General features: G+C 44.6%; 1 protein-coding gene across 1 annotated transcript in view; it reads right to left on the bottom strand.

Moving 5' to 3' along the window:
• Positions 1-18268, bottom strand: part of KCNIP1 (potassium voltage-gated channel interacting protein 1) — a 399998-nt gene that overhangs the window by 371149 nt on the left and 10581 nt on the right. The gene's annotated exons all lie outside the window — the stretch shown is intronic.

Genomic DNA, 18268 nt, shown 5'->3' on the forward strand with positions numbered 1-18268 from the left:
AAAGCTCTCCATTACCTATCCCTTCTCACCTGGCTCATACCTGTTTCCTACTACTCCACAGACAGCGATGATTGTCACCTCTGTGCCTGTGTTCTCCCAGTTGGCTCAAAGGGCTGTCCGTTCCACCCAGGAAGCCTTCCTCAGCAAACCTCAGCTCCTTTCTTGAATTCCATAATATAACCCAAACTGCCATATAGAGAACACAATTAGAATATTACTTCTTTTCAGGTGGCTAAGAGCTGTATATATTTGTATTCCAATATTAACCAATATATGCAAAACAAACAACTATAAGGAAATACACCAAGATGCATCAAAATATTAACAGTGTGATGGTGGTTAATGTTCATTTTCTTCCTTATCCCCCTTTTAATTTTTGCTACTTTTCTAATTTTTTGACAATAGAAAGGTTGTGCTTTGTTTTGCTTTTAATCAGAAAAGCAACAGTAGGTACTATTCTGGAAAAATCTCAAAGGGCCAGTCCTCCTCACAAAGGACACGAGGTGGGTCTGAGGAGGAAGGTGGGTATCTTCAAAGACAGGTTGTTGAGAACACACTGTCCTAAGAACTTTCTGTGCAGGAAAAGTAATCATGCAGATGAGGATTTATGACTTCCATTAAGGGTAAATACTTGGACACTGAGCCTGCTGGGAAGCCTGTCTCAGGTGTGAAAAGGGAAAAATTGGAAGAAGCCATTGCCTCACCATGTCCATTCCAAGAGGTTCTCCTGGAGGGATGATTCTTAAAGCATGGTCCTGGGCCAGCAGCATCAGGATTGTGGAGTCCTGTGAGAAATTCATATTCCCAGGCCCCCATCCCCGCCCCACCAAGCAAGGGGAGAGGTCAGTGCTATGTGTTCTAGTGATGGTGCAGGGGGCTGTGATGGCGCACAGCCCAACTGTCATAGGGATAAGTGCCCTCTCACTGGGCTTTTCTGAATGGGTGCGTGGCTATTTGGCAGGGCAAGTACTGAGCTATGTGTAGTTGGTCTGATGACCCTGAAGCTTCTTCTGGTGCTTGGATTCTAAGACGCAGTCCTTGGGTTTGAATCCTGTCCCTGCCTCTGCCAGATTTCATCTCTCGAGTCTTACTGTTTTCATCTGTAAAAGAAGGACTCTTACTTTTGGGTAGCTGGGAAGGCCGAGTGAAGGTTGTCACATCATAGGTGGCCAAAATGGAAGCTATTGATAATACCAATGTAAATCATGGCTACTCAGAAACTTCCAGAAGAAGTTATAATGACAATGTTATCTAGCATTTTATTGACGCTTATTTATTATGTACCAGGCACTGTGCTAAGTACTTTACCTCGTAAAAATTCAGTGAGGTACTACTGAATCTACTACATAGATAAGGAGACTGTAGGGCAGTGATTAAGTATATAGACTTGGAATGTGTTCTATTCGGGTTCATATACCCAACTTTTTGTAGGGTGCAGTGGCTCATACCTGTAATCCCAGCACTTTTGGAGGCTCAGTTGGAGGATTGCCAAGAGTTTGATACCAGCCTGGCTGGGCAACCTAGTGAAACACCATCTCTACAAAGTTCCTATGAAAAAATGGAGGCTTGGACTGGGTGCAGTGGCTCACGTCTATAATTTCAGAACTTTTGGAGGCTGAGACTGGAGGATTGCTTGTGCCTAGAAATTTGAGACCTGCCTGGGAAACAGAGTGAAACTTTGTCTCTACAAAACATAAAAAAACAAATTAGCTGAGTGTGGATTACCAGAGGGATGGTGAGGTGTGGAGGGGTTGAGGCGGGAGGATCACCTGAGCCCAGGAGGTAGAGGCTGCAGTGAGCCATGAGTGTGCCACTGCACTCCAGCCTGGGTGGCAGAGACCCTGGCTCAAAGAAGGAAAAAGAAAAAGAAAAACAGAGGCTCTAAGAGGTAATTGACCAAGGCCACCTGTACAGTAAGTAAGAGCTGGGAGTCAGCCCAAACCTGGCATCTCAGCCACAGAGCCAGCTGCAGGACTGATGGACACAGTCACCCAAAGCCACAGGGACCAGGCAAGGACCATCATTGTTCCCGGAACCAGGGTGCCCTCATGCAGTTCGGGGTTCTTAGGGAAGGCTCCCTGGGCTCTGCACCAGTATCTGCCACTTTCAGCCGGGAGCCCTGAGGCGTCTCCGTGCCCTCCAGTTTCCTACCTGGAGGACCTTCTTCCTGGGGAAGCAGCTTACTACTCCCCAGAGGGGTCAGGGGACTCTCCAAGATCCTCTGAGTCTTTTAAGAACATCCTGGTTGCGATGTTGTACTATAGTCTTGCAAGGTGCTGCCATTGGGGGAAATTAGGCCAAGAAAGTGTCAACGAGGAGTCTGACCTCTAGGGTCTACATTGTGCATGGTTTTCATGCCTCCACATTTGGGACTAAAAATACGCAGAAATTCAGACTGTCCAAACAGCCCCTACAGGGGAAAACACCAAGTTCCTCTAGAACGTGGGATGCCTAGTCCCCACTGTCCCATGGGTTACTAACGATGCCCTCCTCCTGTCAGCAGACTGGACTGGCCTTCTGTCAAATACCACACCTGACTGAACTTGAAGCCCAAGATGAGCATGAAATGATGGGCATTTAGGCATGATGGGGTTAGACATTGTAAATAAGTGTTTTTTAGAATAATAGCAGCTGGGGAGCAGAGAGTTCTTGTTTCCTCCTCCTCCCCCTTCCCTTCCCCTCCTTCTCCTACTCTCTCTTATCCTCTCCTCTCCCTTCCCCTCCCCTCCTCTTTTCTTTTCTTTCTTTTTTCCTTCTTTCCTTTCTCCTCCCTCCCTCCATCTTCCTTCCTTCCCTCCTTTCTTTCTTTCTGAGATAGGGTCTGGCTCTGCTGCCCAGTCTGGAGTGTGGTGGTGAGATCATGGCTCACTGCAGCATCAACCTCCTCAGCTCAAGTGATCCTCCTGCCTCAACCTCCCAAGTAGCTGGGACTACAGGCCTACACCACCATGCCTGGCTAATTTAAAAAATATCCTTTTGTAGAGATGGGGTGTTGCTATGTTGTCCAAGCTGGCCACCTCTTCTCAATACACCCCTCTGCTAATAAGCATCTAGTGTTCCCATTGTTTTTGCTTTTCCTACCATGGGCTAGTGACTCACACATGGTTGGCTCTCCCATGCACTCTCCCCAGGAATTCAGACCATCTGGTGGAGATCAGAGGCAAGGGGCTCCCTGAGCACCATACATGGAGGAAAGTGCCCTGTGGACATCCTAATAGTGCCTGGCCTCAGATAAAGCCTCAACTCACCAGACCAACCCAAAACTGAAAGCAAAAGAAAAGAGGGTCTCTTCCATTTTTGAAAACCCCCGAGGGCAAGGATTTTACTTCACGTGGATGCATGCATATCACTCTGCACAAGCAAAGGCCTGTCTTCTGGCCATATTCCCTCCCAGTCCCGTTGCCAACCATCTACTGATCTAAAGGGCTTCCTTCTGCACAATGAAGAACCTGCATCATGCAAATTTAAAATAGTACAAAATAAAAATAGTAATATAATCTTAATTTTTGTCTATTGAAATGATATGAACTCCCCCTCTAAATCAACAGTTCATCCCACATTTCTCCTATTTCACAACTCCTTGGGTCAGTGGATTGCAAAGTGCATTGATTCTATTGCTAATTGGCAGTACAGGCGGCTACATTGGAAGGTCCAGTGTCCTTTGAATTAGTTTTGTGTTTGGGGGGGCTTGAATTCGATGAAATATTTGGGAAGATACTGATTGAACAAAGTGCAACTGTCTTGTATCTCCCCAACTACTGTCCCTTCACACATGAGGGAAAGAGAAAGAACAAAGAAAGATCAAAGGGACGTGAGGAAATTCATTACAGTCTACTGCAGCACTTGTCCAAGTGGAGGCTTGCAGTCAAAAATCTTTTCATAATAGTACTAACACATTATTTGCCTGTTTCACTCATTGTCTCATGAGCATACAGTGGAATTTTCCGAGGTTAGATGACATATTTTATCACAACAGTCTGAATGCAGAGGCAGCCAGGAGATTCTAGCTGTGTTTAAGCCAGATATTCAAGATTTGCAAAGAATGTAAAATAATGCCACTTCCACAATGTCATCTTTTTGGAAAAAATACTTGTTTTTCATAAAAATATGCTATTTTTGTGAATAGTTAATGGATTTATTATTATTACCAAATAAATTCAAATTAAATATTTTAAAAGTCTTAGTTTTAATTTCTAAAATGGTAACTTTTTTTTTAGATTAGAAAATATAGTTTATTTAGAAAGTAAATTAGAGAGACAGAGAAAGAGAAGAGATTCACCTCCCCAAGATAGGGGAGGGGGCCAAACTAGGAAACATGGCGGCCATAGCTCAAAGAGTCACATGGACACACTAGACTTTTATACAGCAATGGCCTAAAATGGTAACTGTTAATAGATAGAACCCATATATACCAAAGCTCTTTGGGTTCTTGATATTTTTTAAGAGTGTAGAGAGAAAGCCGGGCTCGGTGGCTCAGCCTGTAATCCCGCGCCTTTGGGAGGCTGAGGTGAGTGATTGCCTGAGCCCGCGGGTTCAAGACCCACCTGGGCAGGCAAGACCTCATCTCTACAATAAATAAAAAAATTAGCCAGGTGTGGTAGTGCACGCCTGTAGTTCCAGCTACTTGGAAGGCTGAGGCGGAAGGATCGCCGGAGCCCAGCAGGTTGAGGCTGCGGTGGCCGGGAGCGGCCACTACACTCCAGTCTGGGCAACAGAGTGAGACTCCAACTCAAAAAAAAAAGAGTGTAGAGAGATCCTGAGACTAAAAAGCTTCAGAACTGCTGGTCAGTGTATCCAGAGACAAGGCCTCCACGTCCCTCCCACACCTGCCCTCTGGGAATCAGAAGCCCTCCCCTGGGTTCCATAAGATGTCCATTGGGGGCCAGGGGAGGGATTTCTTTTTCTGGATCGCTGTGGCTCCCAATTCCTGCTTCCATGCATGGGTTGGTTGATGGGTTATTTCCCTGTCCACACTGGCTTCCTGGATCTTCCTCATGCCAACTCCCATGCAGAACTCAGCTTCCGCCTATGTTTCCACAATGCTCCTTCCCCACTCATATAAAGAACATGTCCACCAGTCAGTTTCCTCAAAGGATTCGGGAGACAGTAAGGGTGATGTTGTATGCAAAGACAACAACGCCACAGAGAATGCTGGGTTGAGTCTGTGATTCCTCCCGAGGCTTGCTCCATCTATCCCAATTGCAGAGTCAGAGGTGGCTCAGATGGACTTTGGTCTCCCATAATCTCCATCGTTCCACACTAACCTGCCCTGTTCCCCATACATGTAGAATAAAAGAAGAAGCTTGCTAAGCATGCAATTCAGGACACGTCTTCTATCCCCACACCCAATGAGATTGTTGCACTGAGTCTTTCCATGTCAATTCTGGAGCCCTTGCATTTTATCTTAGATTCAGGGTGTACACATGCATGTTTGTTACACGGGTATATTGTGTGATGGTAAGGTTCGGGCTTCTATTGAACTCATCACCCAGGTAGTGAATATGGTACCCCATAGATAGTTTTCCAACACTTGCCCTCCTTCCTCCCCCTTTTAGGAGTCCCCAATGTCTGTTGTTCTCATTTTTATGCCCATGTGTACCCAGTCTTTGGCTCCCTCTTGTAAGTGAGAACATGGCGGTATTTGTTTTGTTTGTTTGTTTCTGCATTAATTTGCTTAGAATAATGGCCTTCAGCTACATCCATGTTGCTGCAAAGGGCATGATTTCCTTCTTTTTTTTTTTTGAGTTGGAGTCTTACTCTGTCGCCCAGCCTCGACCTGCTGGGCTCCGGCGATCCTTCCGCCTCAGCCTTCCAAGTAACTGGAACTACAGGTGCGCGCTACCACGCCTGGCTGATTTTTTATTTATTGTAGAGATGAGGTCTCGCCAAGTTGCCCAGGCGGGTCTTGAACCCACGGGCTCAGGCAGTCCACTCACCTCAGCCTCCCAAAGGCGTGGGATTACAGGTTGAGCCACCGAGCCCGGCTGATTTCGTTCTTTTTTATGGCTGTATAATATTCCATGTATATCAGTACCACATTTTCTTTATCCAGTCCACTGTTGATGGACATCTAGGTTGCTTCCATGTCTTTGCTACTATGAATAGTGCTGCAATAAACAAAGGTCCACTCCCTTTTGATTTTGCATATTCAAGTACAAATTCTTGTTCTCTAAGGGCCAGTAAGACTTTAAAGATTATTTAGTACATCTCACTTTCTATTTGGTGCTTGAATCTTCTGTGGTATCACAGAAAGATATTTAGTCTTTGGCACAGAACTCTTAAAACCTTTGGGATTTCCTAAGTGATAGGGGAGGTTGGAGCATCTTTTATTCTAACAAGGTGACTCTTGATGGGTCCATAAGCAGCTTCAGGATGGGGGGTGCTTTCCAGAAGGACTAAACCTTGACTACAAGCTTGTAACTTTCAGTTCCACCCCACAAGCTCTGTGGAAGGGAGAGAAGCTAGAGACTGAGTTTAATCACCAGTGATTTAACAAGTATGCCTACATAATGAAATCTCCATAAAATCCCTAAATAATGGGGTTTGGGTTGGTGAACACATCAAGGTACTGGGAGTCAGCATGAACTCTGCATGCCCCAGTTGCATACCTTGCCCTGTACAACACCTCCATTTGACTTTTTCTGAGATACATTATTTGTAATAAACTAGTAATAGCAAGTAAAGTGTTTTCCTGAGTTTTATGGCTCATTTTAGTGGATTATCATACCTGGGAAGTCATGAAAAACCCCCGTTGGTCAGGCAGAAGTGTGGATTGCTAGGGTACCCTATTTGTGGCTGATATCTAAATGGGGCAGTCTTGTAGGACTGAGCCTTTGATCCATAAGGTCTGGGCTAACTCGGTAGTTAGTATCAACACTGAATTAAATTGTAGGGCACTCAGTGTCAGAACTAGTTGGTGTCCGAAGGAAAATTCCCTCTTACCTGGCTCCTGACCTCACGGAAAAAACTCTCACACCCTTTCTATAGCATTTCTTTTCAGTGACAATCTGCAGCAACACCTCTTTTGATGAATAACTCACTAAACCAAGATGTAGCCACCACCCTTTTGGGATATATTTAGTTAATCTCTTCCTGTATGAGAACCTGCCATTCCTAATAGTAATAAGAGCTAATGTTTGTTGAGCACCTATCTGTATGCCAGGATCTGGGTCAAGCCCTTCTAGGCACAGCTTGTTTAACACTAATAACATCCTTGGAGATTATTATTAGGATCTCCATTTCATCAACAAGGCAGCTGAGGCACAGGGAAGGGATTTAACTTGCCCCAGATCAGGAGTTAGCAAACAGCAGGACTGGGATTCAAATCTAGACACTGTGGCTTCAGACTGGTCTCTAACCATTGGGACTCTTGTTCTTTTGTCTCTACCCCATATTAAAAGTGAAAAGAAGGCCAGGCTCGGTGGCTCAGCCTATAATCCCAGCACTTCAGGAGGCCGAGGTGAGTGGATTGCCTGAGCCCGCGGGTTCGAGACCTGCCCGGGCAACTTGGCGAAACATCGTCTCTACAATAAATCAAAAATTAGCTGAGCATGGCAGTACGCACTTGTAGTTCTGGCTACTTGGAAGGCTGAGGTGGAAGGATCGCCGGAACCCAGCAGGTCGAGGCTGGGGTGGCCATGAGTGTGCCACTGCCCTCCAGCCTGGGCAACAGAGTGAGACTCCAACTCAAAAAAAGAAAAAAAAAGTGAAAAGTACTGTGCGAGACAGAGTCAGCTACTGAGGGCTTGTGAAGACTAAATTCTGCCCTGTTTCTCTTATTCAAATTCCTAAGTAAGAGGCCTGGGGAGTCAGGCCTGGTAAGGACTAATCAGATGGAGTTTGATTACCCTATTGCTATGTATTCTGTTGTTTGTTTTCCAACCTGACTGTGGCATAACATCACACAACAGATAAAGAAGGAAATCAAAGTGTTTTATGTCCCTGTAAAGCTGTCTCGTGGGGACTCCCAGACTCCAAGCACCTTGTAAGACACTTATCTAGTCTCTCTGAAGTCTGCCAAGTATAGGACTTCATGTACATATCAAGAAACTTGGAGATTTTCCACCCCCTTATCTCAGCAAGATATCTCCTCTACTGGTGTGCAAAAATTCTTAGATTGTACTTCCAAATTGCTAGTAGGAAAATTTTGAATCCACTTAAAATCTGTATGCCCCAGCTTGAAGATGTCCTGCCTCCCCAGGTCAAATAATGTAAATCTCACATTATTGATTATTATTATTAGTTTAAAAAAAAAAAAAAAATAACTTCTGCTTTCCTAAATGTATATAACCAAACTGCAGTTCAACTAACCTGGACACATGCTCTTAAGACTTCTTGGGGCTGTGTCTTGGGCCTGGTCACTCATATTTGGTTCAGAATAAACTTCTTCAAGCACATTTAATTGAACTTGGAATTTTTGTCGTCACTTGTTAGATGCCCCTATATACCTTTCCAGAGCCCAATCTGTCAAATGACTCCCGGGACACAACTCTGAAGAGTTAATAGATGTGTGGTGATGATCAAGGATAATTATCTGAAAAAGCCTTGCAGGGATTCCGCTGTGGGTGAAACCATCTATATAAAGTGAATGTTGGGCCACAGGGTAAAAGTTGTAGAAGAGACTCAACCCCTGAAAGTTGCAGCCATGGTTAGAAATCAACAAATCTGTTGTTTCTAAGTTTGATGTCACTCCAGTAACAGGCAGTTGAGTGTCTTCGTGTCCCAACACCTGGGGAAGTGGGAAGCTGCCCTGCAAGGCTGATAAAGATATTCTCCCCTAAACAGCAATAAATAATCCTTCCTTAAACACATTCTCCCTTAAGACTGTACAGATACAAAAGCAGAGGCTGACGAACAGGACTGGCTCCAGTATCCAGTGATCCCACCTCCCCTGCACCTTTTTCCTAAATTACCTCTATAATTGCTCTCTGCCCAGGAGGTAGTAACTTATGGTTATGAGACTTGCTTTATTGATAGAATCTATTGTAGACCCTTAAGAACAGTATTTGAGATATTTTTCACACTTTGTACTCTGATGGATCTGAGACCCCACATGAACCCAGAACACCTATCGGGAAGCTCACTCACCTCGTCCTGTGGTACCCCCTCCCAGAAATTGGCCCTGAAACAAGATGATAGTTTCAACACCCCCCATGACATCATCAATCAATGAACAGTCTCTATCCCCTAGTCCATGAAATTTCCTTTAAAAACCCTATCCTTTGAATTTTCAGGGAGACAGATTTAAGTAATACCTCCTATCCTACTTGCTCAGCTGCTCTGCAATATTAAACTCTTTTTTCATTGTAATGGTTGTGCCAGTTCTGGTTTTTGGGGGCAGTAGGCATAAGAACTTGGCCATGCTGTAACATGGGCACTGTCAAGGTGGACAGGGGCCATGAAGTCAGCTATTATTTGCATGAACACACATTCTCTAGCCTACAGTCTATCAAAACACCAAGTTGGAACCCAGGCATGCTATGGCCACACCGATCCTCTGATTGGTCACTCTGTGAAAAAACAGAAGAGAATATTGATGAAAAAGCCAAACTCTGTAAAATATTTTAAAAGGTTTATTCTGGGCCAATATGAGTGACCCAGGCCCAAGGCACAGTCCAAAGAAATCTTAAGACATGTGCCTAAAATGCTTGGGTTACAGCTTGGTTTTAGACTTTTTGAGAATACAGAAGTTTACAGGCAAGGACGTAAATCAATATATGTGAGGTTTACATTGGTTTGGCCCCAAAAGGCAAGGCATCTCAAAGTAGGGCCAGGTAGGGGTGGAAATTACAGGTCTGAGGTGGTTTCAGAGGTTTTCTGATTGGCAATTGGTTGGGAATGAAATCAGTAGAAATAAATGCTTGGTTAAAATTAAGGAGGGTTATGGAAGCCAAGGTTGTTGCTATATAGATGAAATCTCTAAGTAGCAGGCTTCAGAGAGAATAGGTGGTGAATGTCTCAAAAGGTGTCAGACTCATCTAGGGAGGGGGATTGTCTACAGATGCAAAGAGGTGGCTTTGTAGGATCATTTCAAAATATGTCAAATGTATTTTGGGGTTTAATGTTTAGTTTGGTTTTTTTTTTCATTTTTATCTGTCATGTAATGTTACCCCAGAGTCAGGTTGGGATTTGATATCTTGCTGCCACGGAGTCTGTTTTATCAGTCTTATAATCTCTATCTCCATGCTAATACTGGCCAGTTGCACCTAAAACTCCACAAGGAAGGGGGCATAATGAGGTGTGCTTGACCTCCTTTCCCATTTTGGAATTTATCTTATACATTTTCCTTGGCTCAAAGGGGGTTCATTCAGTTGGTGGGCGGGGGAAGGCTTAAAATTTTATTTTCAGTTTACAAGAGACTAGTCTGGCATGGCTTTCTCAGTGACTGAACCCTTCCTATATTGACCTCTGTTTTCTTTTTCAAGTGTTCCCAAACCACTGGTTTACTCATCCACACTAAGATGTTGTATCCAGGAGTTGACAGCATGCTCATTTATATATAGCTATAGAGTTATTTTTTACAATCACTAATAAAAATGGGGCCGTGCGACACCCTCTTAGCATCGAATTAAATTTTCTATAATCTTGCTGGCTGTGTGCCTCATTCCCCTCTATTGGTTCTTTCCAACCCTTGGAATTGAAATTCCTTGATCCATAAGCCAAACCCCCATTGATTTGAAGCAGCTACAGTCCTCTGCAGGGTTCCGAACCTCACAGGACCCTTGCCTTCTCAGATCTCCCTCCTTGAGGAGCAGAGGAGAACAGGCCAACAGAGAAGTGGGTGTCGTCTGCCCTTCCATCAGACCACTTGCCCCAAGCAGGTCCAGTCATCATTTATTTTCACTGCCTCTTGGGACATGTTTTAAAGGCATTTTTCTCATTCTCACAACTTAGAGGAATAAGTTTCAGCTCAGCATGACATGACTCTTATGACCCTACACTATGGTTTTGTGCTTATCCTGGGGAAGGGAGCCTGCAGGGAAGAAAGCTCTGAAAAACAAGGTTTTAATCTGGCTTGCCTATGACCGTGGGCGGCTTACTGAATCTCTTTAAACATCGACATCCTCAGTTGGAGATTGAGTGTGACTTCATGTGTTTTATAGGGTGCTTGTGATGACTCAATGCAGTGATGGATGGGAAGGACTCAGCACAGTGCCTGGTGCATAAGGAATGCCCCACGGATGTCTGTCCTCTTTTGGAACAAATGTGTTTTCTTCCATTGATAATTCTGCTTCTTTTCTGTTTGGGCTTGAAGAACTCCCTACGGCCACTTCCTCTCACTAGTGACTTCTACCTCTCTTTCTTGTGGGCATGACTGAGGACTGCTTTGCCTCACCCCTCTCTCCCTCTCAATCCATTTCTAGCTACATTCGGTCTTGAAAATTTCTGCAGCAGACTGACTCCTGTCTTTTCTTTGACCTTTCTTGAATCTTCTTGTATAAACTTAATACCTGTGGAAAAGCAGTACAGGGGCCGAAGCCCTGCCTCACTGGACCGTTCCAAGAGTCAAAGGACCAGGTTCCTCGAGAGTACACTTCATGGGAGACTCATCATCCACGAAAGTAATGAGTCTGTCCAGAATAATCCTCCCAGTGTGAGGCAGGCAAACCCCCTGCCCCAGAAATCAGGCTTAATTGGAAATTAAATTGCTTTTCCATGCCAACTGCAAGATGCCTGTACCCATAGCTAATTTGTCAAGGTGATGCCATGTCTCAAGGAAGCCCATGGGAATAGAGTGGTTATATCAGCAAAATCACAAACTTGTACCTGATGAGAAGAACTGCTTTAAGGTACAGCTTGAACCCTTCAAGTTCCTAATGTGGCAGTTTGGTGCATTTATGGGCTGCCTCCTCTGTACCAAGGTCTGAAGATATGGATACCAGATGGACTGGCACTGCATTTGAACACCTCCAAGGGCCAGTGGTAGAAAGATGATTGCACAAACAAAAGATACCAGAGCCACAGCACTTTACTTAGTTGTCCAGACATGAGTGGCTTAGGAAGGTAGAAAGTATTCATTGTTAAGAATGTTAGGGCGGGTGAGTGGCTCACATCTGTAATCCTAACACTTTAGAAGGCCAAGGAGGGAAAATTGCTTAAGCCCAGAAGTTAGAGACCAGTCTAGGCAACATAGCAAGACTTCATCTCCAAAAAACTTTAGGAAATTAGCCAGGTGTGGTGGCATGCACCTGTAGTCTCAGCTATTTGGGAGACTAAGGCAGGAAGATCACTTGAGCCCAGGAGATCAAGGCTGCGGTAGCCATGACGGTGCCACTGCACTCCCCCTGGATGACAGAGTGAGACTCCGGCTTTAAAAAAAAAAGAATTTGATTTCTAGATTTAACACTGATACTCTGATACTAACAGTTCACCACAATCAAGATGGCACTTCCTCTGGGCAACTGTGGGAAACAATTAACGGTAGGATTTTTCTTCCCCCCATTTGACCGAGGAAGAAACTGAGTCTTGGAAAGTAAGCACCTTGCCTAGTGTCACTATATTGCCCAATCAATAGGCACTGGGATTTGAACTAATATTTCAGTTTTTTTGTGCAGAGCTTAGACACTATACTATACTGCTCCTTTACAAGTATTTCCCCAGCTTTTTATTTTGAAAATGTCCAACTACAATGAGAAGAATTAATAACTTATAAGCATGCATATCAATTATCTTGATTTACCGATGATGATCAATATTTTGCCATACTTGCACTCCCTCTTGCCTATGTCTGTCTATCTCTGTGCATGTGTGTGTAGGTGTGTGTGTTTCTGAACCATTTGTGAGTTAGGTTCAGAGACATAAAACACCAGGCTGGTTTGGGTGCTATGTAGGGACCAGTTTTGCTGGAGGAGAATGGGTATGGAGGTTGGGAGATACAGGAACAGGAGATAGGCTAGGACTGGGAGGCTTGGGTGGCAGTTTGGGGTGTACTCTAACACGGAGTGGACAGCCAGTGATATCATGGTAGTGAAAGCACAACTTTTTTTGTGTGACATAGGATCTTGATGTTACCCAGACTGAAGTGCAATGGATGATCATAGCTCACTGTGGCCTCCCACTTCTAGTATCAAACAATCCTCCTGACTCAGCCTCCTAAGTAACTGAGATCACAGGCATGCATCATCACACCTGGCTAATTTTTTTTTGTAGAGACAAGGTCTCACTATGTTGCCTAGGTTGGTCTTGAACTTCTGGCCTCAAGTGATTGATCCACCCACCTTGGCCTCCCAAAGCAGTGAGATTACAGGTATGAGCCATTGCATCCAGCCTGAAAGGACAGCTTTCATTCACAGTAATGAAAAGAATTATAAAATTAAAGATGTGTTTTCCGCAAATGATCTCTGTGGTTTCTGCTTACATGGGAATGCTTGTTGAAGACAATTCAAACACTACAGAGAAATATCAAAAATAACTTCAAAAAGCAACCTTTAATCCCATCTACAACTCATGCTAATATTTCAGGGTTTTTTTTTTTTTCTGTTTTACTTTTTCATACACATATCTATGCACAGGCTGGAACTACATTAGACATATAGCTTTTCTCCAGCTTTCCCACTTGATATGATGTCAGTAGCATTTCTGCATGTTATTAAATAGTCCTTAAATAATTTTTCAAAGGCTTAACATTATTCCATCAGATACATGGACCAAAATTTATTTAATGCACTATTTTTTGACTAATGCTTAGATTGTCTCAAATGTTTTACTACTATAAATAATGTGCTATTACCCTGCTGAACACCTCTGTGCACATCTCTGATGATTTGCTTAGAATAGATTTCTAGAAGTAGGGTTCCTGGGACAAAGGGTTTAATAGCCCATCTCCTTTCCTGGCCATGTATGGCAGAGGGGAAGAAAGAGGAAGCAGTGCGGTTTGCAGGCTATGGCTGCAAAACAGGTGAGACGTGAGAAGGGTTGGGACTTCAGGGACCATGCTGAGAACAGAAAGGGGTGACAGGCAGAGATAACTGAAGGTTCAAGACCAGGGATATGTAAAGAGAAAGAATGAAGTCAGGAGAGAGGTCTGTGTTGGAAACTTCTTCCACCTCCTTCTGCTGGCCCCCAAGTGAACTTCACAAATGAAGGTTTTACTGCCCCCTTACTGTTTCTCATCATAGGAGGTCAACTGTGAGTGAGGCAGGAGTGGGGAAGGGGCTGGCCTAAACAGTGCACAGAAGATTCTAAAGGCTCTGTGGAGCATTAGTTTTCCCATCCCATCTGTCTAGAATAAGACACTTTGTCACCGTCACTTTTACTCCAGGTAGGGAAAGAGAACGTTGAAGATGTCTCTGACTTTTCAGGTCCACATGGTTGATTTCAGTCAACTAGCCATTACTCAAGACCTGGGGCGTCCCTGGTTTGACTAGGACGCAATGAGAGGAGATTTAAACAGCTTGGTCCTTATAAACAACAAGGACAGCTGGGCTTGGTGGCTTAGCCTGTAATCCCAGCACTTTGGGAGGCTGAGGTGAATGGATTGCCTGAGCCTGCAGGTTAACTTGGTGCAGGTTAACTGGGCAACTTGGTGAGACCTCATCAAAATTAAATAAAAAATTAGCTGGGCGTGGTAGCGCACACCTGTAGTTCCAGCTACTTGGAAGGCCAAGGCGGAAGGGTCACCGGAGCCCAGTGGGTCGAAGCTGCAGTGTGTAGTGACCAGGAGTGGCCACTGCACTCCAGTCTGGGTGACAGAGTGAGACTCCAACTCAAAAAAAAAAAAACAACAGGATAAACAAAACCAGAAACAGCCCATCATATATTGAGCCCTTAACATGATGCAAGCACTGCACTAGACACTTCAAGTTCATTACTTTAATAATTACTATGATACAGGCATTCTTGTGCCCATTTCACAGATGAGAAAGCAAGACCCAAAGGAGTGACCTCCTTGGACTTCCCAAGGTCATAAAACTTGTAAGTGGTGATATTGGATCTGGCATCTGATGAAGCCCCAAAATCATGTTCCCAGCAGGTCCTGAATCCCCGAGGGCTGTAGGGGAACACAGGCAGGGGGCCAGCTGTGTCTTGACCCCTAGAGGCTGTCCCTAGCGAACAATCGCTCACTTCATGCCCTCATGGAGGAGCCTCTTGAGTGGAAACCATTGCCAGTTCCCTCGCAGTGGCAGGGCTTCCCTGTCTCCATGGTAAGACTAAATCAGAAATGAGCCAAATAGCACCCCAGCTGCAATAACTGAGAAGGGTAGTTCTGAGGATGGTGCCTGAGGAGTCAGACGACTGCTTAAACCCTCACGTCCTGCATACAGGAACTTTGGCGGCCTTGCCAAGGAGTAAGTCTGGACAGACAGGGGCAGGATAAAGGATAGCACATGAAGGGTGGAACGGGCAGGGAAATTAAAGGCAATTCAAAGGCTTAGATTCCAGGGCCGACTTTGCCGCCTACTACATGCCTGGCCCTGTGCCAGGTACTGAAGGCAGTGATGGACCAGACAATGCCTCTGCCCTCATACAGAACTCTTAGCAGATGAGCTGTATCATAAATATGTGGCTATCAAGGGCATGTTTGTCAAAGGGCATGTTTGTCAAAATTCTCCATTTTCATTTATGAAGAATGAGCAAGTTCTAGAGATTGCATATACCATGGAGATTACCATTAATAAGACTGTATTATATGCTTGAAATCTGTGTATAGAGTAGACCAAAAGTGTTTGCACCACGTACACATAAGGGCAACTATGAGGAGAGACAGATGTGTTAATTAGCTTGAATAATCTACTATGCATGTGTATAATGTGGAAAAATATGTGGCCCAATTAGGCCAGTGACAACTGGATGAATTACTTTGAAGAAAGGGATTGCAAGATAAAATTTTACAAAGAAATGTTATTGACCACAGCAAGAGTTGTAAAAGCCCAGTGATTTACCAGCTGTAAATCATTGTTGTAAACTAAACTTTAGCCTGTAGCAAACAGAAAAGAAGTTAACCATTGCTGTTAATTAGCTCTATTTTTTTTTTTTTTTTTTTTTTTTTGAGTTGGAGTCTCACTCTGTTGTCCAGACTGGAGTGCAGTGGCCACTGCCGGCCACCACAGCCTCGACCTGCTGGACTCCGGTGATCCTTCCGCCTTAGCCTTTCAAGTAGCTGGAACTACAGGCGTGCACTACCACGCCCGGCTAATTTAATTACCTCTATCTTTAATAAAAGAGAACATAACATCACAATCAACAGACTATCTTGTGGAAACTCTCCATACAAAATAACTTCCCTTTGCAAACTTCTCTATGGCATGCAGACAATTCCGCTGAAACTGCACTCAGCCCTGATACAGCCTTATAAAAATTGTCTCTAGCCTCTGCCTCTTTGCTGACAGTAGACACTCTCTCCTTTACTGTTGTGCCCATTGCTTTCTTTGTGACACCTTCTCTCTTTAATAAATCTACCTTTCTTAATTCATAACTGTCTTGGTGAATTCTTTCACCACCATGACTCTGGCCACACCTAGATGTGCACACAATGTATACCAAAACATCACACTGTATGCCTTAAATATAGACAATTTTAGTAAAAACAATAAGAACAATTTTAAAATGAATAAAAAATTTAAAAGTGACTAAACGTATCATGTAGTTACAAGAGCAAACAAATGCTATGCAGAAAAGCAAGACAGCATTAGGGGACATTGGGGGAGATTGAGTGTGAGGGTGTTGCTTCAGACATGGGGGGGATTTGAAAGAAGTGAGGGAGAGAGCTGGGGCGAGTTGGTGGAAAGTGTCCAGAGCATAGTCCGAGGGAACTGTGAGATCCATAAGGCTGAAGGAGCTGGTATTCAGCAAGGGCAATGTGGCCTGGTGTCTGAGAGGTATCTATCCCTGGGGTGGACAGAGGGAGAGGGAGACAAGAGAAGGAGGACAGAAGTGCAGAGGACAGATCATACAAGGCCCATAGGCCACAGAGCAGAGGCCGCATATGATTTTAAATGTGTCAAGGAACCATTGGAGACACTTTCCAGCAAAAGGACTATAAATATATATATAAGCCAGGCTCGGTGACTCAGCCTGTAATCCCGCACCTTGGGAGGCTGAGGTGAGTGGATTGCCTGAACCCACGGGTTTGAGATCCGCCTGGGCAACTTGGCGAGACCTCATCTCTACAATAAATTAAAAAATGAGCAGGGCGTGGTAGAACGCGCCTGTAGTCCCGGTTACTTGGAAGGCTGAGGCAGAAAGATCGCCGGAGCCCAGCAGGTCGAGGTTGTGGTGGTTGGGAGCGTGCCACTGCACTCCAGTCTGGGCGATAGAGTGAGACTCCAACTCAAAAAAAAAAAAAAAAAAAGGAAGGGCATTCTGACACATGCCACAACAAGGATGAACCTGGAAAACATCATACTAAATGAAATAAGCCAGACACAAAAGGACAGATACTGATCATGACTCCACTTATATAATGTACTGGAATAATTAAAGTCATAGAGATAGAAAGTAGAATGGTGGTTGCTGGGTGGGGGGGTAGGGGGAGGGGAAAATACGAGTAATTGTTCAATGGGTACAAAGTTTCAGTTTTGCAAGATGAAAAACGTTCTAGAGTTGAATGGTGATGATGATTGTACCACATGTACACTTAAAAATGTTTAAAATAGCAAATTTTTGTTATATATATTTATCACAATAAAAATATGGGAAAGAGCCGGGCTCGATGGCTCAGCCTGTAATCCCGCGCCTTTGGGAGGCTGAGGTGAGTGGATGGCCCGAGGCCGCGGGTTCGAGACCCGCCTGGGCAGGGAGACCTCATCTCTACAATAAATCAAAAAAAATCAGTCCGGCTTGGTAGCGCATGCCTGTAATTCCGGCTACTCGGAAGGCTGAGGCGGAAGGATCGCCGGAGCCCAGCAGGTCGAGGCTGCGGTGGCCGGGAGCGGCCACTGCACTCCAGTCTGGGCGACCGAGTGAGACTCCAACTCAAAAAAAAAAAAAAGGGAAAGGATGCTATGCGAATTGTCTACAGGGCTCTATCAGACTGCTAGAGCTGCCATGACAGAATACCACAGACTGGGTGGTTAAACCACAAGATGTGTCATCTCGAAATTCTGGACACTGGAAGTTCAAGATGAAGGTGCCCGCAAGGTTGGTGTTTGTGAGGGCTCTCCTCCTGGCCTGTAGATGGCCACCTTCTCACCATATCCTCACACGGTATCTGTGTGTATGTGCACTCCTGGTGTTTCTTCCTCTTATAAGGACATCAGTCCTGTTGAGTTAGGGCCCTACCCTTATGACCTCATTCCACCTGAATTACCTCCTTCAAGGCCCTATCCCC

Source organism: Carlito syrichta, unplaced genomic scaffold, assembly GCF_000164805.1.
Source record: "Carlito syrichta isolate Samal-C Ts95f unplaced genomic scaffold, Tarsius_syrichta-2.0.1 Scaffold93688, whole genome shotgun sequence".
NCBI classification, from domain to species: Eukaryota; Metazoa; Chordata; class Mammalia; order Primates; family Tarsiidae; genus Carlito; species Carlito syrichta.